Source organism: Delphinus delphis, chromosome 2 (genome assembly GCF_949987515.2).
Source record: "Delphinus delphis chromosome 2, mDelDel1.2, whole genome shotgun sequence".
Classification (NCBI taxonomy): domain Eukaryota; kingdom Metazoa; phylum Chordata; class Mammalia; order Artiodactyla; family Delphinidae; genus Delphinus; species Delphinus delphis.
This window is the reverse complement of record NC_082684.1, coordinates 9,717,668-9,732,839: the sequence shown is the minus strand read 5'-3', so window position 1 is coordinate 9,732,839 and position 15,172 is coordinate 9,717,668. Positions and strand designations below refer to the sequence as shown.

General features: G+C 52.4%; 1 protein-coding gene across 1 annotated transcript in view; it reads right to left on the bottom strand.

Annotated features, from left to right (window-relative positions):
• Nucleotides 1-15,172, bottom strand: part of SYNE3 (spectrin repeat containing nuclear envelope family member 3) — a 90,491-nt gene that overhangs the window by 75,076 nt on the left and 243 nt on the right. The window lies entirely within an intron of this gene.

The window sequence follows — 15,172 nt, the reverse complement described above, 5'->3', positions numbered from 1 at the left end:
CCACACAGGCAGGATCTTGCTGACCCTGGGTCTGTGTCATCACCAGGATCAAAGCAGACTAGAAAACCCAGCACGCTTTACTGCTCACCTAAGAAAAATACCCTCCTATGGTTTTCAGGTTTGGTTTATAAAAGGATACAGAGCAACTTGAACCCCACTTTCATTTAATAAATGGCACCCCAGCTGTGAGAAGAACAGCCAGAAGAAGGCAGGGTTTGTTCCAAATGGGAGTTTTCGGAGCAAGGGAGTTCTCGGGGCTGCCCTGGCCGAACCCCTGGGGAGATCCACGTCCCCACAGGGGCTCAGGCCCAGCGTGCTTCTTCCTGGGGCCTGAGCCCCTGGGCCCTGAGTCTTGAGGAGGCAGAGGGAACAGAGTCCTCTCTTTTTGGCAGAAAGGGGCACTTAGGGTTCAGAGTCAAAGGCCCTTCTGACTTAATCCCTCCAAGGCTCCACAGCCCGTACCTGAGAAAGTCCACAACGTGTCCCAGGACAGTTGAGGTCCTTCTCCATCTATCTACGCAGCCTCACCTCCCACCGATTCCCACCTCCTCTTCCTGAACCAGAGCTCCCTGGGGCTCCCTGTACATAGCATGTGGCTTCCCCCCTCAGTGCTCTTCTTTGCCTGCCCACATTCATTCATCAGTTCTGGCACCACTGCCTCCAGGGAGCCCTCCAGGATTTTTCAGGGTGTACCGGGCTGGGAACTAACACTGTTAAGCATGTACCGGGTGGCAGTCCCCATGTTAGGTGTTTACACACAGCTTATTGAGGTCTCTCACCTCTTGTTAAGTAGGAATGATTGTCTTCTTTATATAAAGAAATCAAAGTGGTTCAGTGACCTGCCCAAGGTCATACAGAAGGTATCCTGCTGCCTTGTTCTCCCCAACAGCCCCTTAGCAGAGCCCAAGAGGTTTAAAACTGTCCGCACTCTGCTGGAGCTGCAAGGTGGTATCCACTGAGCTATCCAGAAGAGTTCATCCTCCTTATCTCGATGCCGTGCCTGATATCTGGAAGCCTCAGAGCACCACTAAGCCTTCCCCCAGGAGCCTTCACCTCCCAGGAGTCCAAGGTCAATCGGTAACAGGCTGTGCAGATTATAATTAGCACATGCCAGTTCCTTCCCGGGCTTCAAGACGCCAGTTTTACGATGTGTCTGTGTGAAGCCAAGGGCACCGGCCTTGGGGACTGATTAAGTCTTCAGTCCTTGCCCTCTGGGGTGGGGGGCAACATGAGGGGGTCACCAGCAGGGGTGAGTCACATCCTTGCAGACACAGAGGTGCCACCCAAGCCCCTTGGACCTCAGGACCAGGGGCTACCAGTACTCAGGCAGCAGGGAGATGCCACCTGGGGCTCTGGGGAGCAGCGTGTTTCCCAGGCATGGGGCACTTGGCCCTGCCAGACTCCACTCCTCCCTCCCGGAGGGGACTGTGTCCAGGGCTGAGCTCCCCGTCACTCCCAGCAGACAATAGCTTACTGTTGTGTGCAGCGCTTGGAAGCTGACCAAGCGCATCCCCCTCCTTATCCCCCTGATGGGAGGGAGTTTAATCCCTTTCCTCCTGGAGGAATCTGGGCTCCCCAACAATCCCTTAGCAGAGCCCATGGCCCTCCTGCTGCTGCCCAGCAAGGTCACCGCGCAGTTGGGGGAGAGAGGCGGTCAGCATGTGAGCCCCATTCTTTGCACTCCCGCCCTGGGGACCGGGGTCAGACACACGAGGCCTCCCACACCCGGCACAAACAGCACATGACCTCCTAAAATGTGTTTTTCCCCTCCTGTTGCACAATGCTAGCTTTAGTGGATTTTCTTGCAAGGACTGATGGCCTACAAGATTTGCATGAAAGGCAAGTGTCACCCTCCCCGAGCTGACCGCACTCAACAGTAGGGCCGCCACCACTCAGGGGAAGGTGTGTCCATTCTGCATGTACAGGAGGGGAGCCACACGTGCTGGGCCTGAATCACTTCCCCTCCACGGAACTGCAACCTCCAGCCTGGCAGCAACTGGCCAGGACATGTGACCTTCGGATACGGTCTGTTTACTTAATTGCTTGCTTGTGGAAGCTAGATGATTCTAGAACCTTCTAGAATATAAGTTCCATCAGAGCAAAAGTTTTGCCAGTCGTGTCCACTGCTCCCGTCCCTCTGCCTAGAATAGCGCCTGGCATGCGGTAGTCCCTCGGCAAGGAGTTGGTGAGTGAATGAATGAATCGCTGCTCTACAACAAAGCGCCACTCATTTGTTCAAGAAACCTTCACAGGTGCCAAGTGCAGCTGAGAAAATACGAAGCTGGGACCTTCCCTTGAGGAGCTCATCATGTCGGGGGTGGGAGGGGAAGACGAATGAGCAGAGAAGGCCAGTTAGAGAGTTAAGGTTCAGCTCAGAGCGGACACAGCGTGGTGAGAGACTGCCAAGGGAGGGAAGGGCATGCAGGACGGGGAACAGCATGTGCAAAGTAGCAAAGCACGAATTGGCATCTGAGTAATTTGTCCCCAGCATGGAGGAAATGAAGGCGGAGACCCTCAACCCTCATTCCTTCATCCTACAGCACTTACTACCTGCTCTGTGCTCAGGGACAGGCAGAGGCTGGCCCGAGGACAGGGTGGTTTCTGTCTTCACGCGCTCACAGACTCGGGGGACAGCAGAGCCAGTGATTCTGCGTGCACAGGGGCTCTGGGAGCTCAGAGGAGGGGCAATCAAGTCTGAGGGGGCACTGAGGCTCAGGGGGCAGTTGACCCCTCTTACACTGTCCATTGTGACCCAGACTGCCCAGCGCCACGGTCAGGATGGCAAGACTCTGACTAACTAGGGTGACCCAAGTGTCTTGGTTTGCCCAGGGCTTCCCCAGTTTTAGCTCCGAAAGTCCTGTGTCCCAGGAGACCCCTCAGTCTTGGGCAAACTGGGAACAGCTGGTCACACTTACTTCCACCTGCATGTCCCCTCCCAACACCCCTCCCGCCAACCTCTCAGCCACTCACAGGTGAGGGCTGGATTTTTAGCAGCCAGTGTCCAGGGCAGCTTTTCCCCGGGTAACCGAGTGGGAACAGAGGGCACAGCGATGGGTGAGTCTAATGCCTGTGTTCCTCGCTTCTCTGATTAAGTCTTCAGACAAGTGCAGGGGCACAGAAAACACTGGCTCGGCCGCCTTCCCAGGCTGCTGCAGGCTCTCTGGTCCCTTCACTGTTTCCCTTGTCTGAGTTTTGCCTCCCGAGGCCTCCCCTATCCAAGGTCAGGCTTCCTCCCCAGACTTCCTTTGTGTGTTCAGAGTGAGACCCATTGCAGGCGTCCAACACACACGTGCTGGGCTCAAGAAACAGGCAGCTAATGACGACTTTTCCATCTCCCTTATACAGAAGAGAAAACCAAGGCATAAAACTGGTCAGGAATCCACCTCTGCTATTTATTTCCCAAGATCCTGATGATTCCATTATTCAAAACCAGCTGACTTAAATCCCGCCTTCTAGAACCCTCCCTACTAGCCCTGCAGAGACACACACCGTAGACGTTCTCTCCCAGGAGGACTCAGAAAAACTTAAAATCTTGTCCAGATGCCTGTTTCCACGCTGGGGCTTCTAAACCAGAGCTCCATGCAGAGCAACAAAGTTCCCCCTAAAATATTCACAGAAACCCCTCAGCCTGGTGCCTCCCCAAACTGCTAGAGGGCTGTGAGGTCCCCCAAATGATGTTGGTCTCCCCAAGAACCTGAGGCACAGCATGCAGGAGTTATAAGAGCCTGGCTCTAGAGGAAAAGATCGTTAAATTAACCACCTCCACAAGTCCCTAGAGAAAGTAGATTTATTCTCCTGTCTGGCTGTCTGCAAGGGCATCACATAGAGAAAGCTAGGTCTTTCAAGTCACAGTCTTCAAGCTCTACCATTTTTTCCTAGCTTGTGTCCTTGGTCAAGCTCTGTAACTTCTCTGGGCCTCTTTCTCCATAAAGTGCTAAATAAGATCTACTGTGCAGGGTTGCTGGATAAAGGGATAAAGCATCCCTGTACTCTCGAACTCTATGGAAGTGAGAGGAAATAGCTGACCTTCGTGAAGGCTGTGCTATGTGCCAGAAGTGAACTGTCTGGCATTGATTTGATCGGTCCCACTATTACTGCCTCTACAGATGAAAGAACTGAGACTCAGAGAGGCTAAGCCATCTGCCCAAGGCTCCACAGCCAGCCCAGGACCAGTGTTCTCCCTCCGTCTTCACCACTAGACCTAATATTTGTTGATAAATGAACTAAGTACAGTAACTAATACTAGGTTCTACTTTAACTAACAGACATGAGACTCAGACCTGTTTCAGCGCCCTATTTGTAAGAACTGAAATGATTAGAACAGTGACTTACATCTTTAAGGTCCACCCTCCACTGCAGAGAAGGTTTCTAGAGCAGGGGACTGCTACACTGTGGCCCACTGCCTGTTTCTGTACAGCTCTCCAGCTGAGTGATGTTTTCATTTTTAAATGGTTGGAAAAAAATCAAAAGAAGAGTAATATTTCATGACAGGTGAAAATTACATGCAATGCAAATTCCAAGTAGTTTTATCGGAACACAGCCCGCCCATTCATTTCCAAAGTGTCTACGGCTGCTTTCTAGATACAATGGAAAAACTGAATAATTGCGATGGAGACCAAATGGTCCATGAAGCCAAAAATATTTACCATCTGTCCCTTTACAGAAAAAGTTTGCTGACCTCTGTTCTATCAGCTCAAGGGAAATACCTCACCCCAACCCTACCTATCAGCATAGCATTCTTCCAGGTCTGAGAATCCAGAAGACTCCTTACTACTCCTTTCAGGAAATATAATAGTAGGCAGTCCCTGATATCCAGAATGGGCTGATCAGGCAAAGTTTTCCAAATGCTGAGAGCCGTGTCTTCAGCAGTTTTCCCTCTGGAGCTCCCCTTACTTAGAGACACTCAGGTAGTGTTTGTCACTAAGGTGAGGTCTTCCCAGCACCGTCAGGGACATTGTTGGAGCCACCTACCCATGCCCTTCAAGACGGTACCGGAATCATACCTGGATCCTGGATTGGTTTCCACCCTCCCCAGGGGCTGCCATGGCCTGAATCCCTAGAAGACAGTTCAAAGACAACAGGAACCTCACAATCACTCTGAAAGAAGGCACACAGGCCAGCTCTCCAGTGATAATAGGTAGGGGCCCCGGCACACAAGCAGAAAAAGCCGGCTGGGGTCAGGCAGGGTCTGTTCACCTGAAATTCTCTTTCTGTTTCGCTTCGGGAGAGTTTAAAGGGCAGCTGTGGTGAGCACTCCTTGGCTCCATCAGGAAGCCAGGCTTTGAGGGGCCCTTGGAAGTCATCTAGTTCCATGTTTTTACACACTTTGGCCATTTGTGCATCATCACATCCATGATTTTTTTTTTTTTTTTGCGGTACGCGGGCCTCTCACTGCTGTGGCCTCTCCTGTTGCGGAGCACAGGCTCCGGACGCACAGGCTCAGCGGCCATGGCTCGCGGGCCCAGCCGCTCCACGGCATGTGGGATCCTCCCAGACCGGGGCACGAACCCGCGTCCCCTGCATCGGCAGGCGGACTCTCAACCACTGCGCCACCAGGGAAGCCCACATCCATGATCTGGGCCACATCTGGGGACACCTGCACTATTATTTTTTCTCGTTCGTTTGTAAGAAATTCAACCCGTTGAAACTTAAATTTATTTTAAGAGGAGACCTTTTATTTTTACCTTAAATAGAAAGCCAGGGTGAGGAGCGTTTGCCGTGTATAGAACATCAAAAGGAATAAATGCAATGACTATAAACGCCATTTATTTCTCTCTATCTGGTGGTCAGCACATAAAGAGAGATGGGCGTGTGTCAGAGAGGTGTCAGACCAGATTAGCTCCACACGGAGACGGTCTCTGCACAAAATCCTGTGCTTCGCAACCATCCCTGTGCACCGAGAACCACCTGGGGAGCTTTGACAAAATACAGATAAGCGGTCCCAGGTCCGGAGACTCACCCTTTAGCCGAAGGCGGCGCCCAGGTGATTATGAGAACACAGGATAATCAGAAGGATTAAAAAGAAAAAGTCCGGGCTTTCCTGGTGGCACAGTGGTTGAGAGTCCGCCTGCCGATGCAGGGTGATGCAGGGTACACAGATTCGTGCCCCGGTCCGGGAGGATCCCACATGCCCTGTAGCGGCTGGGCCTGTGAGCCATGGCCGCTGAGCCTGTGCATCCGGAGCCTGTGCTCCGCAACGGCAGAGGCCATAACAGTGAGAAGCCCGCGTACCGCAAAAAAAAAAAAAAGAAAAAGTCCAAAGGAAGATGGAGAGGAAGACAGAAGGGAGTTATGTCACCTGTGCTCTCACTTAGCGCACCGCAGTCATCCTGTCAGTTACTAGTAGCCGCCTGGTCCAAACTCAGAGCTCTGACCTAGTTTAAGCTCCCTGGCTGTATTGAAAAGGACCCCGAGGCCAGACTGGGAGTCAGACAATAGGGCCTGGAGTGGTGACATTGACTTTTTTCCCATAATTAATTCTATGAAAGAACAAAATTGCATTGGCCATTAGGGATGGCTGGGACCTTGGGAAGGAAACGAATGACTGAGGTATGCGGTCTGCACCCTGTATACCCCAATAAGAGTCCTCCAAAGGGGACAGGCTTAGGCTGGGTCGACTCCAGCCCATCACGCCCCCCCTGGACGGGCCTCGGCCAAGAACACCTGAGCCTGGGATGACTCACCAGCAGCTGTGCTGGACCCAACAAGTCCAGTGCTGGGGCTGAGGCAGGCGGAAGTGCCGAGCTCCCTTCCAAGTGACCCGAATTGTCACCAAAGTCACCTCCCAGCTAGGGAGCGCCTCGGGGGAACGGGGAGCGCTCGGGAAGGCTGGAGAAGGAAGAGACCGGAACTGGACCAAGCACCTGCTTGGAGCTGGGAATGACTCGTAAACCTGGGATCACATCTGCCCCTCACACCAGCTCTGCAGGGAAGGTGTGACCAGACCCCCTGAACCGGCGAGTTATCCAGGCCCGTAGAGCTTATGTGACTTGCCAAGACCCCACTGCAGGTGGCAGAATCAGGGTCTCAGCCCAGGTCTGTCTGACGTCACCATTCCAGGCTGCCGGCTCCACACCTCAGGCCCAGGAGCAGAGAAAAATCAGGCAAAGTAGAAGGTCTAACTGTCCTTTGCATAGGAAGACAGGTGACACCTTGCTCTGCGGGCTACACTAGCGTTTAACAATCCCTTAGCTCCAGGCGGGGTTTTGTGGCTTCCGATACCCGCTCACACATACCAAGCGTGGTGAAGAGTGTAGCACGTGTGCCCCGCAACTTTGCAGAGAAGGGAACTGAGGCCCAAAAGGACAAAATTAAAGGGTCCATCATGGGGCCTCTCCCAGCTGCCTGGGAGCTGAGCCATAGTCCCTGGGATGGGACAGTCTGTTTAAAGCCAGACTGCTCCCATCCAGGGCAGGGACATGTCCATCTCAGTCAGCGCATTGAAGGAATGCAGCTGCCCAAGGAGAGCAGCTTCCAGGGTGGAAGGGCCCAGCTCTCTGGCACAAACGTGTGCCTCTATGGCTCCCGAAGCAAAGTTGGCTCCAGCCAGGAGCCAATTCCAATAGGGGACAAATATAGGAACTTACGGAGACCTCTCCTCCCTTCCCCAAGGGAGTAAGCAGCAACGAGCAAAGACTTAAGCTTTCAGGTGGTTTTATCCAGAAGGAAATGGGGATGAGACACCACAAGATGGACTTTTGAAAAAATCCATTTTCTAAAATTATTTCTGAGCAAAGTTGAGTTTGAAATCAACAAACCGATAAACAGGCCAATTACGTAAACCAGGCTCGATGGCAGCCTGGCTCTGAGGAAAGGAATGTAACCTGGCAACCCCACTGGCTCACATCCAACCTACAACCACCGGCTTGTGGTCACCAAGTTAGGACAGCTGGCGAGCCAGCCGCAGGTGGAGTTCCTTGGGTCCGAGCTAGCAAATGGCGTGTGCAGGGCAGGATGCTCCAGGGTGGGCCCCAGCTCTGGGGAACCCGTGGCATTCCTGAACCCCTATGACACTAGCCACACAGAGAGGATTTCCTTTGAGGAATGGCCTGGCAGTGTGAGAGCCTTTGGGGATTGCAGAGAAAGAACTAGAAGCCTAGTGAGGAGGCCTGAGTCCTGGGTCTGACTCATCGCGTCCTGCCCAGTGCACTCCCAGCACGGAAAGGCCAGCGTAGACCTGCATGAGCTCTGGGATAAATTAGTCTGAGTTCAGTTCTTAACTTCACTGCGAGCTGGCTGAGGACAGGTGAGTTAACCTCGCTGTAAACAGGACTGTCAGAGCACACGTCGTGGAATCGTTGTGAAGGTAAAGAGAGAAACGCAGAGAAGCTTCAGTAAGGGCTGAACAGATGTTAACTGACATGACACACCAGGCAAGGGGGCTCACGGCATCCCATCCAGCCCATCAGCTTAGACATTTTCATTCATTCGTTGGTCCATTCATTCCTGCGTTCCGTAAATATGTGTTGAGCAGCTACTATGGCCAGGCTGCTCTGGGGACAGAAAAACAATCTCACCCTCCTGGAGTTTTCAGGTAGATGAGACAGAAGCTAAACTCGATTGTAAATAAATAACTAAGATAATTTCAGGTAGTGTTAAGTGCTAGAGAGACAATAAAACAGGGAGGTAAGGACATGGTAGAGAGGGGCAGGGGATGGGATGGGCATTACTGGTGGGCAGGATGACCCCCTGGAGGCTGTGACTGTGAGGTGAGATTTCCAAGAAAAGAAGGAGCAGCACGGAAAGGAAAGGCCCGGGGGAGGCACGCTTCACGCAGGGGTAGGAGTAAGAAGGAAGACCCGCCGAACACTGGGCGTGAACAGGAGAGAACAGACGGCAGGTCTGAGTCCCAGAGAGGCCGAGAGACGTGTCCAGAGTTCCAGGACCGGCCCCCGGAGAGTCCAGGAAAATGGACGGTTCTCCAAGGAGAAAGTCCCCTGAAGAGGGCCACAAAGGGAGAGAAGGCGTGTGACACCTTCTCTCCCCAGCCTCGGGTCACCTTTCTCCTCTGTGTCCTGGGAATTATTAGCGTGTGCCCTGACCGCTACACTCAGGGGTGATGTGAACATCAGCTCCCCTCAAGTTTGTAAGATCCTGTTTTAAACCGTAAAGCCTTTTCGCTAAATAATAATAATGAAAATAATAATAAGCTCTTTCTGGTTGGGATGTGAGAATAAATAATCCTCTATCCTTGCCCTCCAGGAGGTCATAATCTAGCAGGAAATCAACACGAAAACTGAAAGCTACCTATCACTTGCAAAGCGCAATGAGACCATGAAAACGGAATCACCAACCCTGACCAGGTAGTTGAGGAAGACTTCTAGGAGGAGGTGATGTCTAGCCAGGTGTTGGTGGGGAGGTAACAGCTGGGCAGAGGTAACCTCTGGAGCACAGTCTGGAGGTGGGAAACATGAGCCTCCTCCCAGGCTGGAGGCTTGGGACTTAATCCTTAGAGCAAGGGGGCGGGGGGCGGGGGGACATTGGAGGCAGATAAACAGGGAATCACCTGATTAAGTGACCTGACCCCTCCTGGGAGGGGCAGGGGGGCAGACTGCAGCGGCCAGACTGAAGGTCCCCAAATACCTACTGTGAGGCTGTGCTTCTTGGATGAGAGGAAACATTCAGACTTCAAGGCACCTTAGAGATCTCCTAATTCTAACCTCCCTTTTTAAAGGGCAGGAAACGGAGACCCGCCCAGGTGAAGGTCAAACAGGTCTGTGAATGAGGGCGCCTCCTAGCATCACAGAGAGGCCAGCTCTTTGCAACAGCGAGGAAAGAGTCTCCCCCAGTGAGTCAGCCCTGCTGCATTATTTCAGCAAATGTCACTTGGGAGGGGCTCAGCCCTTTCCAGATCTCAAATAAAACTCTTGACTTAGAGTTCAACCAGCGGCCACGGTGGGCTTCGGCATCTGAGGAGTGAAGGGTGTGCTCACACACAGCACACTTAAAACAGTCTCTCGTCTCTTTAGTACTCCCTTGGGGTGAAACTCCTGCCTCATCAATTACCTGTCATGTGATTTAGGGCAAGACGGTTAACCTCTCTGAATGTGTTTCCCCGACTGAAAACTGGGGATCACCACATCCATGGCACAAAATTGCTTTGATAACTTATAAATATATCCAGCATGCCCTGCGAAGAGTAGGAGGAACCCTAAGAGGGCTTCCAGGAGGAAAGGCACTGCTTGTATGTTTCTGTCCGCGTAAGTCCTGGAAGTGCTGTGGTCACCGCTTCTTGTAGCTCTCTTCTGACTTTTTAAAATTGAAACGATCGCATCAGTTTAATCTCAGGTATACCACCCATTTCCCTGCCTTGTAGTACTAGTAGGAGTAGCAGCACAGGTGTGGTGGGTGGTGTCCTGATGAGAGTCACATATGTGTAGCAGCACAGAGCGAACTGTCTTCTCTAACTACCTGCCTCACATTCCCTCGGCCGTAAAGCCAGCGGATGGGTCCAGGGGACCTGAGGTCCCTCCCAGCTCAAATACGTCAGGATTTTCTGATTTCAGAAGCATAAATCATGAGGCCAGGACTTAAAAAACCCTGTTGAATCATCTGAGATGGTGGAGTGTGAAAGTCACTCTCTTGTTATGACTTCAGAAGAGGGAGACCACTTCTACTCAATGAGGAACCATGTGTCTGTTATACAACACGATTTGTGTTGGTTCCATTTTTTAAACCCAGGAAGATTAACATTTGAACTTCTGGGAAGAGTGTGATTTTCTAAGACAGCTTTGTGAAAATGCTCTATATTACCTTCTAATTTTACCTGTATGTACGATTTGATATATAAACAATGGAATATATATTGTATTACATTATATATGTATTACATCTACATATTATATACATTGTATATGTTTATATGTTTCTTATTTGCAAGTGATGAAGCATAAAAATATTTTTAAATAATGCCCACGAGCCCACAGAAACTGGAGCCCACTGAGAATGGAGCAGGCTGACCCTGTACCCTCTCCCCCACCAAAGATGGCCACCTTGGTTTTGCATTATCATTCCCTTGCCTTTTTTTTTTTTTTAAACCTGCTTAACTTTATGAAACAGGATCTAGGTATAGAGGGGTGCATGAAACATACCTGTACTCACAAGTAATTACAAGGTGAATTCCCTCATAACCCCGCACCCCCCACCATGACCCTCTCAATCCCAGTCTCCTCTCCCCCCAGCCCAAGGTGACACTTGACTTTTATTTAAGGTAATCACCTTCCTGCTTTCTGCCACCATTTTACATCTCATGTATATATTACACGGGATGTATATATGTTAATCAACTCATGTCAGTGTGCTCGTGTTTTGACCTTTCGAATTTCCTGAGCAGCCTCTGCCTTTCCCCTGAGTCTTTCAAAGTATTCTGGGTATGCTAGGATTCCCTTTGCCAGATCTGCGGCCTAGAAATCCAGGCAAGAGGTGCAGGCCACGCTACATTGTTGCAGCGACATTAGGAGGATTAGTAACAATAAAACCACGATAGCGCCTCTTTCTGGTGTGTCCCCACTATGCTGGGCAGTCTGCTGAGTGTTGTCCCCAGTTTTCTCATTTATCCACCCAGCAACCCCACAGGAAGGTGTTGGGGCCTCTTAACTCTGGTTTTTTGTTTTATTTTTGCGGTACGCGGGCCTCTCACTGTTGTGGCCTCTCCCGTTGCGGAGCACAGGCTCCAGACGCGCAGGCTCAGCGGCCATGGCTCACGGGCCCAGCCGCTCTGCGGCATCTGTGATCTTTCCGGACCGGAGCACGAACCCGTGTCCCCTGCATCGGCAGCAGACTCTCAACCACTGTGCCACCAGGGAAGCCCTTAACTCTGTTTTGATGATGACAAAATCAAAGCTTCTGCTGCCAGGACCGCCCGTCCCCCCATCTCCTTCCTAGCTTCTCACTGCCAGGGAATTCATCCTTAAGTCTTGAAGCAAAGATTCCTTAGCCAGTGGGTAGGGGCCGAGAGGGTGGACAGACAGTTCCCCAACTTCCATCGGCTCCTCCCAGGTTCCTCTCTCTGTGATCCAGCTGGGCTACTGTTAGATATTACGGGGAAAAAAAAAAAAAAGTTTGGAATCCACTTCTTCCAGCAAATGCCAATGTCTTAATGTTGATTGGATCCTGCCTCATCAGTACTGTCCTCCTGATAATTGACGTATAACACTGTCCTTGTATTGTCTGAGACAGGCAGTGTGGTGGAGTGAAGAGCATCAAGTCAAAAGCCCTGATTTCAAGACCTGTGGTTGCCAGGGGGGAGGGGGCTAGGGAAAGGATGGAGTGGGGGCTGGGGTTAGGACATGTAAGCTATTATATATGGAATGGATAAACAGCAAGGTACTACTGTATAGCACAGAGAACTATATTCAGTATCCTATGATAAACCATAATGGAAAAGAATATAAAAAAAAAGAATATATATATAGGACTCCCCTGGTGGTTCAGTGGTTAAGAATCCACCTGTCAATGCAGGGGACACGGGTTCGAGCTCTGACCCGGGAAGATCCCACATGCCACAAAGCAACTAAGCCCGTGTGCCACAACTACTGAGCCTGTGCTCTAGAGACCGCGAGCCACAACTGCTGAGCCCTCGTGCCACAGCTACTAAAGCCCACGTGCCTAGAGCCCGTGCTCCGCAACAAGAAAAGCCACTGCAATGAGAAGACCGCGCACTGCAACGAAGAGTAGCCCCCGCTCACTGCAACTAGAGAAAGCCCGCGCGCAGCAACAAAGACCCAATGCAGCCAAAATTAAATAAATAAAAATTTTTAAAAAAGAGTACATATATATGTATAACTGAATCACTTTGCTGTACGGCAAAAATTAACACAACATTGTAAATCAACTATACTTCAGTTAAAAACAAGAAGAGGAAGAAGGGGAAGGAGGAAAGAAAAGGAATGAAAAAAAAAGCCCCGAGTTCAAATCCTGACTCCACCACTCCTGGCCTCTGAGTCTCTCTCCTCATTTGTCCCTGGGCCAGGAGTGGCAGCCTTGCCTGTGGTCAGAATCCTAGGAGGTGAGAGATAGGAAATGCTGCCTAAGAGCCCGGAGTCCCCTGGAGTCCCCTGCTGGTGCCTCTCAAATCTCTGCCTGGGTCAAGGACCAGCTTTCAGTGCCAGAAGAGCTCGGAGGGAGATGATCAAGGCCACCTGCCATTTGACAGACATGGGGACATCAAGACAGAGGGGGAGAGGGTGGAACTGAGGGGGAGGAAACTCAGGTGTCCTAACCAGACCCCATCACCCCAAAATGTGACACCTGCTCCCATGTGCTGAGGCTGACACCGCACGGAACACTGTTGAAGAGAAGTCCCATTTCATTCTCTCAGCGGGCGCTATGGTCATCCCTTCTCGTGGGGAAGCAAATTGAAGCTCTGAAAGGTGAAGTAACGTTTCCACGATCACCCAGCTGGGAAAAGGCTAAGGCAGGGCTGGAACAGCTAGTCTGACGTCCACCCTCATTTCTAACAGCGGAGCAATACGGGAGGCCCTACTGCCCACTGGGCACCCAGGGGCTCCAGGGCACTTTGGAGGTTGTGCTGGACCTGCCCGGTCTTGCCTCCCCAGAATGGAGGTCACCCTGCAGCTAAGCCACGTTCCCCCAACAGTCGCCGCCCCAGGTTTCTGCATCACAAGGCAGAGTGGCCACCCAGGCAAGGACAGGTCCCTGGCTGTGGGAAAACATGCAAAACACCCGGGCTAGAGGTTTGTTCCCGAGGAGACAGAAGGAACTCAAACTTCCCCTGAAGGGTGCCTGCGTGGGCTAGAGGCCAGCCTGCACCCTGGGGCAGAAACCTGAGCCCAGATTCCCACCGCTCCCCTCAGTGCCGCCAGCAAATCCTCGGGTCCCCTCCTCAGGAACCCCAGCAAGAGGAATGAGTTCCAGAAATAAGCCCTCGCAGCCCACACCCCCTCCAGCTGCCCTCCAAGGGGCCTCTCTGGCTGCAAATGATGCCCCAGGGCCAGCAGGCTTGGCACAGCTGTGGCCGGCTGCCTGAGGAATGCACAGACCCACACGTGTCAGAGAGCTCCGCTGGGGCATGGTTACAGGAAACAGGGCAAAACAGCCTGTTGGCACAGTGCACTCCCCCTCTGCCTCCCAGCTTCTGACCTCTGATAGCTGTTGGCTGTCCCGGCTGTGCAGGAGGCAGGGCTGGACCCTTCAAGAGACAAGTTCTGTTTTTGGCTGTGTGGCTCTGGGCAAATCACTCCCCCTCTCTGGACCAATCACTCCCCCTCTCTGGACCTGTTTCCTCTGGATGAAGGAGGCTGTCCTGTCAGGCTCAGAAGGGCAACGATTTTGTGACATGCTCCCTTTACTGGGAGGACAGTCACTTTTCCCCACTGTCTCCTCCTGCCCTCCTTCATGTGAAACGAGGCATGCCCCCCGCCCTCCACCCCGGGCACATCAGGCTCCCCCACTGGCAGCCCTTGGCTGTAAAAGGCCCCTCATTAGTGCCGGGAGGAACCAGGGAGAGGGTCCCAGGGCAGCCTTGGGCCAGAGCTTCAGGGCCAAAGTGATAAAACAATAACATTTATTATCACCCCACCGCAGCTGGAGTTCCCCGCCTTAGAGTTTTGAAGCGGAGGTCAGTGGGCTGCACTGGGCACTCACTGCTCCTGGGATGACCGACAGGCCACGTCCACCAGATCCACTGTTTGGAGTCAAGATCTGAAGATTCTAAGAAGAGTCAGCATCCCTTCGGGGCTCCTTAGGCCCTACAAGAGGTTTCTGCCCTCACTCTCCCCTTCTTTAGAGATGTGGGATGAGGCCCAGAGAGGCTGAGAAGCTTGCGCAAGGCTGCACAGCCGGGGGTTCTGAAGGAAACTGATCCTGCCTGCGGTGCGACTTCCTCTTCCTACCGTGGGCTCTGGGCTCTCTCAGGCACTACGGAGCGAGCTCGTGGTCGCCCGCAGCGGCTATTCCCGCCGGCGTTTACCGCCCGGTCCGGGGACACGCGGCGGCGCGAGCCCGCAGCGACAGGTCCGCTCGCCCCAAGCGGAGGCAGAGCGAAGATTGGAGGCGGCGCCCGGCCCTCCGGGGACGCGCTGCCCTGGACTTAAGGGCTTTTTCTTGGGGACCGAACCTCCAGGGTTGCGGAGCAGAAAGGCTAGGGGATTTCGCAGGCGGCAGGAAATGGTTGGGTTTAAACTAAAAATACCCGCCCGCCCGCAGCTGTCAC